Below are 14,727 nucleotides of genomic sequence, written 5' to 3' on the forward strand. Positions count from 1 at the left end.
GCACCCCAGCAAGCTCTGGATGCTGGGGCGCTGATTGACAGCACGCAATCCTGGGTCTTTAATTACGCTCTCTTGCCCTTATAGATTGTACGCATTGCTGGAGGAAGTCTTCGAATTAAGGACTTTGCACTCCCATCTTGATGCAATAACCATTTGGACCTTGTTCCACGGGTGGCCTTTGTGAAGCCAAACAGGGACCTGATCATCAGAGCTTCCTGCCTGCACCATTTCTCTTTCAACAGAGTAGGGGAAGGGGTCTACAGAGGCCTCTAATCCCACAGCTCTGACCACCTCACCCAAGAGGTTCAAATCCTGGGTGCCTACATCTAATCCCAGCTCTCCTTACTAGCAGTGTGGCTTTGGGCCAAGTACTTAAACTTTGCCTTCCTGCTTCCTTGTGCATGTAGTGGGAGCAGTAGGAACCTAGTGCACACATATGGCCAGAAATACATGCATCAACAAGTTGTGGTGGATCATGCCTGAAATCTCAACATTTGAGAGGCAGAGGCAGGAGGGTTACTTCGAGTTCAGGGTCATCTTGGGCTACATAATGAGTTCCAAGCCAGCTTGGGCTACTGAATGAGACTATCTCAAAAGAGAGAGAGAAGCTAAAATAAAAATAAACGTTTGTAGACAGAATGACACCTAAAATACCAGCAATTGGTTGGTGGTGGAAAGGGAATCACAGCTTCAGGTGAGTTTGAGGCCAGCCTGGGATACATGAGACAACAAGTGAATTAATTAATTAATTAATTAATTAATGATACAAGGGTGTGCACAGTAGTCATTCAATATTAGCTACAATGATTACTTCCCTGAAGACATACCTAAATAGGAGAAGTGACTCCTCAGGAAGTAGAGAAATTGCTGCAGCCACCAGACCCGGGGAACCCTGTTGCTGCTCTTCTGAAACCCTGAAATCTTCCAATCCATTGCATGCCCCTTCTTACCTGTTCATTCATCCAACCAATATTTACTATGGAGCAGCCTTCCTGGGGCCCTGCTAAGAACTGGGTTAGAGAAGTGGACTGGATTCCTACCCTCTTGGAACTTAAATTCCATAGAAAGAGAGAAAGGGATGGGCAGCAGACAGCCAGCAGAATCTTGACAAAGTTAGGTGGTAAAAGCTGTAAGGAAATTTCAGTGTGCTTGGTCTCACGTCTGTATTTCTCCAAATCTTCTTCTAGAAAAGAGAATATTTTTTAAGTGCATGATTGAGGAAAGCACACACACACTCACACACACACACTCACACACACACACACACACACTCACACACACACACACACACACACTCACACACACACACTCACACACACACACTCACACACACACTCACACACACACACTCACACACACACACTCACACACACACTCACACACACACACACACACTCACACACACACACACACTCACACACACACACACACTCACACACACACACACTCACACACTCACACACACACTCACACACTCACACACACACTCACACACACACACACACACACACACACACACACACACACACACACTCACACACACACACACACACACACTCACACACACACACACACACACTCACACACACTCACACACACTCACACACACTCACACACACACACACACACACACACTGATTACTTCCTTCTTCACAAATCCCTAAGAATGGAATTCTACCCTTGTAAAGGTAAAACTGTCTAGATTTTTCATTAAAAAATGATGACGTGACAAAAATCACATCAGTTTCTCATGTTTTTCCTCACCTCCCACCTCTACCATCACCAATTTGATTAAAAAAAAAAATGCTTGTCTGGAAGAAGCCACTCCCAGCAGTGGGCAGGGTCCCCTGAGAGCTGCACAGACCAACCCTGGGGGAGGGAGAGGAGACTGGTGGAGCCCCCGCCAACCCTCTGAGCTGTCAGGCTGTTTCCCTAACTTCATGCCTTCTGCCAGTTTGAGACTCTCTATTTCCTCAGCAGAGTGTAAAGGAGAGCTGGGTTCCAGGAGTCAAGTCCTGAACACACTGAGGAGAAAGTGTTCTGGCTGCATTTTTAAAAAGAGAAACCTGGGGCCTGTGCATGGAGGGAGGGTCTCTGAAAGCAGACACAGCAGGGGGCTCTAGTTTTTCTTCTTCTGCCTGACAGTGGAGGGGACCCAGAAATCTGCCTCCTACATTGCAATCAACGTAAGTAGCCCCTGTGGCTTTCCAGACATGCCTAATAAATCTCACTGTCCTGTGCACTTGGAGATGTTTAGGTTTGGAGAGAAATGTTAAATGTGTTGAGCTTTTACACACACACACACACACACACACACACACACACATACACACCGAGAGAGAGAGAGAGAGAGAGAGAGAGAGAGAGAGAGAGAGAGAGAGAGAGATCCATATAAAGGCAAATATTTGTGCCGATAAATTTTAAATATATATGCCATTCAGGAATCCTAATATCTCATAGTTAGCCCTCGGGCATCCCTGAGCTGGTTTATAAAATAATTTCAAATTTAGGGAAGAATCTAATCTATTTTGGCTGCAGGTGCCAGTTATCAAACCTCTGGATGTGTGAAAACATTGTGACTAAGGCCCAGTGTTGTGGTGCACCCCTTTAATTCCAGAACTCTAGAGGCAGAAGCAAGCAGATCTCTGTAGGCCTACCTGGTCTATACAGAGAATTTCAGAACAGCTGGGCCTATGGAGAGAAACCTTATCTCAAAAAACGAACAGTGTGACTGGGCTGGGAATGTGTGACTCAGTTGGTAGAGTGATTGTCTAGTGTATGTGAAGACCTGGGTTCAATTTCCAACACCAAATAAAACTGATCACAGAGATGCTTATCTATAATCCTAGCACTCTGGAAGTGGAGGCAAGATAATCAGAAAGTCATAGTAAATTGGAAGCTACCTGGGATAGAAGAGACCCTGCCTCAAAAAATAATAAATAATAAAATAAAACATAGCATCTAGTTCTTGCCATGGCCATACGTGAAGTTGTGACTTTGGACGACGAAGCTGGGCACAGGGCTGGGAACAGGACTCTCTCTAGCATCTAAAGCGTTCAGAGTAATCTACTTCGCTCTGCTCTGTTGCCATTTTCTTCACTAGCAAAACGGATTAGGGAGGTTCATTCCCACAGAGGCAAAGAGCCAGGCACAACTTCACTGGCCTCAGGAAAGGCCTATATTCTTGGGAAGGAATGTCTCCTCCTGCCCAGTAACATGCACCCTCTTTTTGCATTAGTAAGACTCTCCTTCGGACACCACGCCCTTTACTGCAGATTTTTGAGTCTGTGCTGGTGTAAACACTTTTAATGAAGGCTTAAACCGGGAACTTCTGCTGTCTGAAACAGGGAGAAGTCTGCTACTCAGGGTCTGGCCCCCACAGCCCACAGAAAAGGGAACTAATACAGGCTTGATTACTGTGAGAATCCATCCAATAGGAATCCTAATCTCAGCTACAAAGGTGGTATGCTCGGGGAACATCACTGTTAACATGAGCAAACACTGTTTCAAGCAAAATAGGTTGCAAAAAGCATATACAGTTATGCAGCTTTCCCCAGAGTTGAAGTGTCTCCCTGCTCTTCCTCTTTGAAATTTGAGGATTTGACAACAATTCCCCTTCCTTCCTTTCACTTTTTCCTACTGTGCCTTTTGTGTTTTTCCCCCAGGCACTTTTCTTCCTGCTCTTGCTGTTTGCTTTCTCACGCTTCTCTCTGTAAATGTAATTTTAATTCAGTCTCATAAAATGAGAAGTCTCCAAGAATCCCCTCATTTCATGGCTCTCTGCTAATTTGTGCTGAAACTATTTTGGAAAGACATTATGGATGAAATTCCAAGAGGGCTCCAAACATGTGGGCCCGAGGCCTCCAGCTGTGCACGGGGGACCGGTTTGAACCAGCTTGCTGATGAAGAGGTACTTGTTGTTTCAGAAGGAGGCTGGGTGGACCAAGACATCTGACCACACTGGACAAAAGTCCAACCTGGTGACACAGGGCAGTTGTCAGACTGATAACAATCGTGGCAGCAAGTTTCTTCAGGCATAATGTATACAGATGCTCCAAGTGGCCCACAGAACATGTCCTCTTATGGAGTGCATCCCCTAGGGATATGGTTTTATAACCGGAAAAGAACAGCAAACACACAAATAAGAAGCAAAATCAAATATAAACTCGAACTAAAAGAACAAAACATTCATTCTTTTCCCAGCTCATGTCCGCTACAGTATTAAAAGGTGTATACTAAAGGGGTCTTAAATAAGAGGGGTTTCCTTTGCACTTTGCTTCTTCCGTCATGAAAGCATCCTTCCTATTGTTTCATGGACCATTTCAGGTGAAGGACTGGATATTCATACTGAGAAAGAGGCCATCTCTTCCGTGCTTTGCTGTGGTAAAGCAATTAGCAGATATCATTTGCATAGCGGATATTCAGCTAAAATCTAGCTCATTTGACCAACTCAAACTCTCATAGCCAAGCAAATGAATCTCACGCTCTCCTTCAAGATTTGTTTCTAAAACTTACAAAATGGTCACAGCACCTCTTTAGCTGAGATCCTGCCACTGTGGAGAATACTGTTGTTTTTAAAGTTATCTGAAGGAAATTGTCATGGAAGAGGACCCAAAGACAAGCAGTCCAGCCTAGAGATCTTAAAATACTCTCCCCATAGGGACTGCACGGTCAGCAAAGCACAAAGGTTCATGCTAGACATGATCTCGAAGACAAGCTAACACTCCAAAGCAGGATGTTTTGCATAGTGAAAACAAACACCAAGGAGAGTCAAATATTACCCAGCCTCAATGGGCAATGGGTATTTATCCTGGTGAAGTGACAGCATAATTGGTCCAGTTTTAAGAATGTGACAGGAAAGTGCCTGTGATCTTTGTGCATCTACACACACACACACACACACAAATAAAATTTTACATATATGACTGTTTTTCTGGCAAGTATGTATGTGTTCCACATGCTGGCCTGGTGTCTGTGAAGGTCAGGAGAGGGTGTTGAATCACCTGACCCTGGAGTTATTGATGGTTGTGAGTGCTGGGCTCCTCTATAAAAGCACAAGAGCTCCGAAACATTTCTTCAGAACCTGAATCCAAATTTGAAAAACTGTTCCAGCTGCTGACTTGGATTTCAAAAGCAAATAATTAAGTAAAATTTCAACATAATTTCCAACAATTTCTGAAATGGACCCAAACGTTTTTCTGCCATTTTGAATGATGTATTTATATGAATTGACATTTTTGGTATTGGTGATTATATAATCAAAGTATCTACCATCCATAAAAATGTTGAAGGTGTTCTTTGTTCTGCAATATAAAATACCCAGGAAGATTTAATCCTTTAAGCCTATATGCCTCACTAGCATGTAAATTTGCTTTCTGGTTGAGTAAATAGTGAAGTTAAATGTGTAACAACAGACTTGTTTTAAAATATATTTATCTATGTTTTATTATCAGTAAATGTTTGATATGTATAACTATTTTATATACCTCTATGCCTGGAGTGGCAGAAAAAAAATTCTCAGGCAACAACCCAAAGAAAATTCATGGGGGCTGGAAAGATGGCTCAGCAGTTAAGAGCACTGGCTGCTCTTCCAGAAGACCTGGTTCAATTGCCAGCATCCACACGGCCGCTCATATCTGCCTGTCACTTCAGTTCCAGGGCTTCTGATACCCTCACACAAACATGCAGGCAGAACACCAATGAATATAAAACAAAAATACTTGTGTGTGTGTGTGTGTGTGTGTGTGTGTATGAAAGTTCACAAGTGGAAAAGTTTTAGGAAGATCTATCCTATAGAACTCTGAGCAGTGGTGGCGCATGCCTTTGATCCCAGCACTCAGGAGGCAGATGCAGCTGGATCTCTGTGAGTTCCAAGCCAGCCTGGTCTACAGAGGGAATTCCAGGACAGCCAGGGCTGCACAGAGAAACCCTGTCTCAAAACAACAACAGCAGCCAAGGGCTATGTGCATAGAATGGAAACGTCTCAATAGTTTATGACCTCCAGCTCCACAGCCATCCTTCCCTAGAAAGGGCAGGATAAACACACACATCTCCCCTTTATAGATGATACTGATCCCTCATCACTGTAAGTTCAGGGGATTTGTTGACCATCAACTCTGTATCTTCAGCCAAATCACAGTGTTATCCGATGCAGAGATTAGTAGCCATCTTTCCAAATAAAACTGTCATCTAGCTGTGCCAGCCTACAGCTATGCCTGTCACCATAGAGTTGGGGGTTTCTAAGTTTCCAATGCTGCCTCTCTGGGACTACTTGTAGAGTGACCCTGTCCACAGAGACTCAGATAGACTATTCTTCCAAAATTTTACTCTTTTTTACATGTATGTTGTATGTATCGTTGTGTGGGTGTGTGCACAAGAGTTCGTAGATCAGATCCCCAGAGGCTAGTTACAGGTGGTTATGAGCCACTCAATCTGGGTGATAGGACCCAAACTCAGTTCTCTGGAAAAACAGGAAGCACTCTTTTTATCATTAATAATACCAAATATTTTTATTCTCTGTGTTTCTCATAGCATGTATCTTGATCCCATTCATACACCATCCCTTCGAATGTACCCCCTCCCAGGAATAAAACAAAATTCAAGAGAAAAAAATGAAGAAAATAAAATAATAAAAATAAAAAAGAAGGGGTGGAATTAAAAATCTCATCATGGGAGCTGCAGTGCGACCCAACAAGTCACACTGTATACTCCTGGGTCCACACATCTCTACTTGCAAGTATTCACTGCAAAGAGTTCTGGTTCAAGGCCCTTGGTCTCCACTGCACATTGAATGCTGGGTCTCCCCTAGGACTCTCCCTGGACATCCTGCTGGTGTCCTGTGTTGTTCAGATCTTGCAGCTTTGAGTCTGCCGGTCAGGCCCCTTCACGTGCTCCAGCAGATGGGATGGATGTTGGGGCAAGCCAAGTCATAACTCTGGTTCTGGGCCTGGGCAGCTGTAGGGCTGGTCTGCCAGATGGGAAATGGGGACAACTGTCCCGTGCTCATGATTTCGGGGCTGTCTCACCCACACCTCCACTAACAGGGTTGGATCTGTGGTGCTGCCCTGGCGGGTGTTGCAATTGGTGGAGATGAAGGGATAGCTCTCCCACTCTTATGACCACAAGGCCAGCTCTTCCACCTGCCCCAGGCACTGGTGAGTGTGGAAGAGGGTTTCTTTCCCCCACCCATGCCAATGCAAGACAGATGAGAAATGGGGCAGCTCTCCCATTAACTGCTGAGCCATCTCTTCAGCCTCCTCCCCTTTTACTCTTAAAGGGAGATTTTACTGGGAAAGTCTGGAGTCATCTTAATCTAAACCCTGTACTAACCACCTGAACTTAAAGGTCCAGGGCACCGCATCCTCCATACTACGCTTCCTCTGCCTAGATTGCTAGGAGATAGTTTCCTAACTACTGAAGGGAAGTAACTGTAAGCCAAGTGGACGGTATAAATTCACTCTTGCCATTCTGCAACTCTCTGATTCTGCATGCTGGAGTTCAGCCCTTTAACTGTTTGGTCTTTGACTATAGATAATAACAGCAGATATAGGACCAATGTAGGTGTTTACTAATGGATGGTGAGGTACACACACACACACACACACACACACAAGTGCTATTTGGCCTTTTAAAAGAAGAAAATTGTCATCTTTAACGGTATAGATGAGCCAGGTGTGTACATGGCTAAGTGAAATAAGCCAGACATGGAAAAGGCAAATGCATGTTCTCACCTCTACTATGTTTGATCTAAGAAAAGTGTATCTCAGAGTGAGTAGAACGGTGTTCTCTAGGGGCTGAGAAAATGCTGGTTAACGAGTGAGTCCATAGTTTCAATTAGACAGAATGAATAAGTTCATCTTCAACCAAAGCATGAAACAGAGAGCAAAACGGAAGTGGGGAAGACTGTGAACGTTGACAGTCCTCCTGCTGTGGTGTGCTTCCTTCAGCAAGGCTACGCCACCTGGGGACCAACTGTCCAAATAGCTGAGCTTTTGGGGGGCATTTCTCATTCAAACCACAGCACTGTATTAAGTATAGAGTATTGTTTGCTGGAAAGTTGCTAAGTAAGCATATTAGCAATAATCTTACCATAAAAACCTTATTAAAAATTGAATATTTTTATTTATTTTTAATAATTTCATACATGTAAACAATGTACTGCAATCATATGCACTCCCAAATTCCCCTTCTACCACACCCCCAGCAATTCCCAACATGTCCGTCCCGCTGGCTGATTTCATGTCCTCTCCTTTTTTTTGGTAGTTAATAACCCACAGAATCCAATTAGTGTTGCCTGTTGGAATGTTGACTAGTTTTGTTGGCTTTATCTTGTGCGGGTAGCAATAGCTAGAGTGAGTTTGTGACTACAATGGCCATGTCATGACTAGAGGAGCACATTTCACAGCACTTTCCCCATTCTCTGGCTCTTATATTCCTTCTGCGTTTTCTTCATTGAGGTTCTCTGAGCCTTGGGGGCAGGGCAGAGCTGCCACAGATGTCACGTTTAGGACTGGGCTCTCAGTAGACACTCATTCTCAGCACTCTGACCAGTGATGAGTCTCTGCCTTAACTGCTGACCACTACAGAGAGAGAGAAGGTAGTGCTAACCTATGTGCATGAACATAAATATGTAGGAAACCATTTGGTAACATGTCCATTTAGCAGCACAACAGTAGTCGGTTCCCATTGAAGGCCTATGACCTCTCCAACCATGGGTTTTTGACCAGATTTACTGTGACAAGCATGAGTTGTGCAGCAGGCCCCTACAGCAGCCACATCATCATTTCACCCAGCAGGAGGCATATCTTGTCCGGCAGGTTGGTATTGTAGCATGAGGGTAACATCACTGGTGCCCTTACCCCAGAGGCCTGCATCGCACCTGCCAGCACTATGAAAAACAGTCACCACGGGGGATGTTTTTAGGTTAGTTTTACCTTGATTTCTCTATGTCTTTCTACATAGGCTTTAGCAGCAGGGTCTTGCCAAGTAGGTCTAATGGGCAACCAAGAACCACGACAAGTCTGTGCTATACTAGGGACCTCTGGGGCCTCATGATCAGTAACTCATAGGGAGAAACTCCACGCCTGATATTCATTTCATGACCCATGTCTTCTGGGGGAAGCGTTGGCCACCCATGCAGGGTAATTCTGTTAAAGTTCCTTCAAAAAAACTTTAGCTTACATTTTTAATTAGCTTACAAACTAGTGGTTTTCCATAAATGGTTTTCATACATCCTTAGTTTGGGTTAACACACTCACAACCCCTACTCTCCCCTGTAACCTGGACCCCCCTCCTGCTTAAAGCTTTGTTCAAGCCCCTTTACTCTTCCCCTCTAGTTTCCTATCATGTGTGCTCTACCATGCCCTCACCCCTAAACACCGCTCCCCCTCACACCCTCATGTATGCTTTCTAGCTTCCTGACATCTACATGTCAAATTAAACACACAAATATAAAGATTCGAAGCTAATTCCACAGATGAGAGAAACACATGGCACTGGTCTCTGAGCATAGACTACTTCACTTAGTGCAATACCTTCTGTTCCATCCAGGGTCCTGAAAGTTTCATTTTTCTTTGGTGCTGAATAAAATTCCATTGTGCGTACGTACCTCATTTTCATTACCCATTCATCAGTTCATGGACATCTAGGTTGATCCTGCTTCCTATCAATTGTGAATCTCGCACACGGAAGGCCAGTGTCACTATGGGAGGATATGGAGTCCTTTGGACGTTTGCTCAAGAGATGGACTGCCTGGTAGTTCTATTCAAAGTAGCATTTCTAATATCTTAATAAAAGCAAGTAAAATGTCATACAAAATTCCAATAATGAATACATTTAAATGTATATAAGATGGCTCAGCAGTTAAGAGCCTTTGCTCCGCTTGCAGAGTGTCATGGCTCAGTTCCTAGAACCTACAAAGCGGCCCACAACCATCTTTAACTCCAGCTGCAGGGGACTCAACACCCTTTTCTGATCTCTACAGGCACTGCATGGTCACATACACTACACACATGTAGACAAAACACTCATAGGTTTATAAGGTAAAAATTACACTTGATCTTAGCCAAAAGGTTGAGAAGCAATAAAAGATAAAAATTAATGAATCGTGTGTGCGTGTGCGTGTGTGTGTGTGTGCGTGTGTGTGTTCATGTGCATGCAGAAGAGATTTAATTCAGTGTCAGAGTACTCACTCAGAATGAAGACCATCTTAGATTCACTCTCCAATACTAACCACACACACACACACACACACACACACACACACACACACACACACACACTATAATCACCCAATACCTCACTTTTTGGTAATTATAACAAGCATCCTTTCCTATATGTGTGCACATACATATGGCTTACTCAAGATGATCTCCATGTTGCACTGACATCAACTGCTCTGTATGACAAAAGGTCTCCAGTATCCCTCTAGCAAAGCCCCTTAGCCTTCCAATGAGTGTAGGCTTAGTCATTATGTGTAACAGCTACGTAGTATTCTGTAGAATAAGGTGTTTAGATAATTCCTATAGCTGGATTGGGATGTAGTTTAATTGGTAGAGTGTTGGTCTAGCATGTACAGGGCCCTGGGTGTGATCCCCACTTGAAAACTGTACACAGTAGTACATGCTTGTACTCTCAGCAATTGCCAGATAGAGGCAGGGGGATGAGGTGTTCAAGGCCACATCTCAAATCAAAACAACCAATTCACTATCAGTGGGTGGTGGGCACCATAAACAATACGTTGGTATGTACATAGCACACCCATGCACATAATAACATACCTGACATCTTGTCTGAACATTGTGTTTCTCATTCCTTGGCCTGCCAGCTGGTGCTGATTTCATCATGTAACGTATACAAGCTTAGAGAACTGTTGTACACATTTCTCAATGCATTAAAGAGCCCAGCTTCTTCAAGGGGATCTGCAGTGCCCCGCTAGTATTTGACAATCCTTAAAACTCATGGCAGACACCAACAAATGGATGAAAGCTAGCCTTCTCTGGCTTCCCCATTCTCTTTCTAGTTCGTGAATGCTGTTTGACAGTTCATACGGTTACCTGATCTTTCACCCAGGAGCACAATGCTAAACAGGACTGCCAAACCCTAAAGATATAGTAGGGGACTGCCATCTCCCCTGTTCTCATTCCCTCTCTCAGTCTGAGCACACATATTTCCTTATATCCTACACTCACGGCATCATTCTTACCCTTGCTTTATGCCTTAGTCCCCGGGGTTCAGGATATGAACCTCATCTGTTCCACATCAGACTCACAAGGGCAGCCTGCCACGTGCTGGCCATTTGTCCCCACGGAGTATACAGACCCTGGAATCCTGATATATTAACTTCCCTCTGCAGCCCTGGTGAAGGGAAACAGTCAAGCCTGTGCTGACCCAATCCTTGCCAAGGAATTTCTGGCCTTAGCTCAGAAGCAATAAAATGTAAGGTCCACACTCATTTGGCGGCAAGGTGACAGCTGCACAGATTCCTTAGCCTGCACTGGCTGGGGGCTGGGCTGCAGGGGGTGGGGCTGGGTGTGCCTCACTGGGCATCAGCACTTGCACTGACTTTGGTCTTCACAGGAACAGCCCTAAAGACTCAAGTCCAGGTTAGTGTGGGCTCCGGGTGAGGTCAGCCCTGAAATCATATACCCACGACCAACACGGAATGGACTCTGTGGATTGTATTTGTATATTTATAAATGAAAAAGACACCATGGATTTGAGAGGGAGTGGGGGGGTGGGCTCCAGAGAGTTTGGAGGGAAGGAAAGGGGAAAATAATAGAATTATATTTTAATTAAAATAAATAAAACTGCAACAAAAATAACAACATAAGACAACGTATCTGCTTAACGGACAATGGCACACATTCTTTGCATGTGTCAGCCTTTTTGTTTCAATTATTTGTTTGCTAGGTTTTTGTTACTACTGTTAGTGTTATTTTGAAATGTAATCTCACTGCACACCCCAGGCTGGCCTGGAACTCACAGCAATTCTTCTCCTTCAACCTGTCCAGTGATGACATTAGTGAACCGCCTCTGCCAGCTTTTCTTCTTTCCTTGTGTGTATTGGGGGAGGGTTCACTATGGTATATGAACACGTGGTTATGTGGGTGGGCATGTCTGCATGTGGATGGGTTTGCCCTTTTGCGTGCTCATGGAGGCCAGAAGAAGACATCAGGTGTACTTTAGCCTTTCATCCTATGCTTACTCCTTTGAGACAGGACCCCTCACTGGACCCAAAACTAGGGTGGCAGCCAGTAAGGTGCAGTAATCCTGTCTCTGCCACACACGGTGCTGGTGGTAAAGGCGATGCCAGCCACAGCCAGCTGGACCTGAATGCAGTTCCCTATATGTGGACAGCAAGCACTCTTATCCTAGCCCTCTCTCCTGCCTCTCTTTTTTATTCTCTTTTAAACATTATTGGGAAGGAAAAGTTGAGACAAGACTGCTTATCGAAGCCACAAAATTAGTAGGAATAGCATGCCTGCCCATTCTTAATGCCTCTAACTCTTTTTTCTCCTGTAACTGTTCTCTCTTATTCACACTGCTGCCATTTTGTAACTCGTTGGAAGCTATGAAGGGTCTGCTATAGGCCCTGACCCAAATAGGTGGAAGACTTCCAGAAATGTGGGATGGCTTTGTACATTGCCAGTTGGGTGCCATCCAAACAGATTCTCACAGGGTGGTCTATAACCCTTTCTCTCTGAATGAAGAACTCACCCCACCCAAATGATCCCCGGCAGCAGCCTCTGGGTTCCTTGGTCTCCACTTAGCCATGTGGCTAACGGCAATGCTTTATTAATAGATTTAAAATGCATTCTTAAAAGAGAACAGCCTGTTTTCAGAATATATAGAGGAACTGTGATATTTTAAACCTGGGCACACCACTTACAGTTCTCCCAGGGACAGTGGAGTGCCCACTGCTGAGAGGCTGCCATGCTAGATGGGCAATCATGCCAAAAATGGAATGGAGAAGTCTCCGACAATGGAGAGAGCCACAGCCCGGCTTTGGAGAGGAGAGAAGAGGGCAGAGATTGTGTACATTCCCAAGCAGCCAGTTCAAAAAGTCTAGGTTCTTGAGGCTGCAGGGAAAATAAGGTACCTTGAGGGCAGAAGTCTCTTTAAGCATAGATGCAGCCCCGGTGCCCAGAACAGTGTCCTAGGTTGATAGGTGCCCGGTAAGTACATGCTTAAAGAACAAAACAAAATCTTACCTATATTTGAAAACAGAATATGTGCTCCTACTCAAGGGAAGGAAGTAGAGTGACTAACGGCTCGGAGTGGCTCTTTCATAATCAATCCACTGTAGAATAAAAACACCTAAATGAAGGCAGATCGCTCATCACAATAGCCATAAATAAACTTTTAAAAGAGAAAAGAAAGGAAAAAGAAGGCCTAGGCCATCATACAGCTTCCCAGCACCTCAGACGACAGTAACGTCAACATTCGAGCAATGCCTTCTGACGCTCACCCATAAGCACACCGATGCTGGTATTTTTGATGAGGACAAGGGGGAAACATAACAAGAGAGGAGTGAGCAAGACACCTGGACTTCCAAATGTCGTAAAACTAGAGGATCAAAGAGGATGCCAGGGGCAGCGCTGCCTGGTCTGAAATGAAGAGCCTGTTCCAAGCATCCAAAACCCTTCAGGGCCTTTCTCTCACACCCACACTTCGCTCTGTTATCAGCCTGGTCTTCCCTAACCTCATGCTTCCCAAGACAAGACAGGTGTTCTCCCAACATGTGCCACATCTTCCTGCTGGCTTCAGAAGACCTCCCCACTGGGTTCGACTTCTTCCCAATAAGGTCCTGGGTCCTGAGTCTCATTCTTTGTTCTGTTTTAGCAGCTAATAACTCACGAATGTAATTGATACTTGATAAGGAATTGTCCAAAAATTAAATGAATTGACAATTCCATCACCTATGCTGTCAACTTAGACACCTTCCATGTCTAAATTAAACAAGTATTAATTTATTTAAGATATGTCTCATACAGGGCCATCCCTCTGCATCCTGGCTGCCAAGACCTTGGTTCAGCATTCATTATCTACACCATTAACAGTGAGCCCCAAGCACCCTTTATCCAATAGTGACCTATGTTCCCTACCACACCTGGTCAACTAGTGCCCCATGTTACATCCTGATTGTCTTCTAAAACATAAAAATTTTAAATTAGTTTCTTGTTTTTAAGAATTATAATTGGGCTGGGCAGTGGTTGCACAATCCACTAATCCCAGCACTCGGGAGGCAGAGATAAGCAAATCTCTGTGAGTTCAAGGCCAGCCTGGACTATGGAGTGAGTGCCAGGATAGACTGGCTACTCAGAGAAACCCTGTCTGGAAAAATCAAAAAGAAAAAAAAAAAGAATTATAATTAGTAGCAGTCCTAGGGACTGAACCCAGGACTTGACGCCTGTTAAGCAAACACTATACCACTGAACCATAGCCCCAGCTCTATCTTACATCTTCAAAACAGGAAACTTTTATATAATTTAGGGGTTTCTAAAAAGCTTTTGAAAAATTAGGGAAACAGGATCCAGTGCCCCACCCAGTGTGATAAGTTTAGCTTATCACCTTGTCACCCACCGTGGAGGAAGCCTCTTTTATAGTAGAAGGGGCCATTACAGAAAGCCACACTAGTTAAAATGCTGAAAAAACTGGTCGTGGGGAACCCATCCCCCATGACACCTCTACAGCACAGCTTCCTCACCTAAGGCCAAGAAATATCAC

Source organism: Cricetulus griseus, chromosome 8 (genome assembly GCF_003668045.3).
Source record: "Cricetulus griseus strain 17A/GY chromosome 8, alternate assembly CriGri-PICRH-1.0, whole genome shotgun sequence".
Lineage (NCBI taxonomy): Eukaryota > Metazoa > Chordata > Mammalia > Rodentia > Cricetidae > Cricetulus > Cricetulus griseus.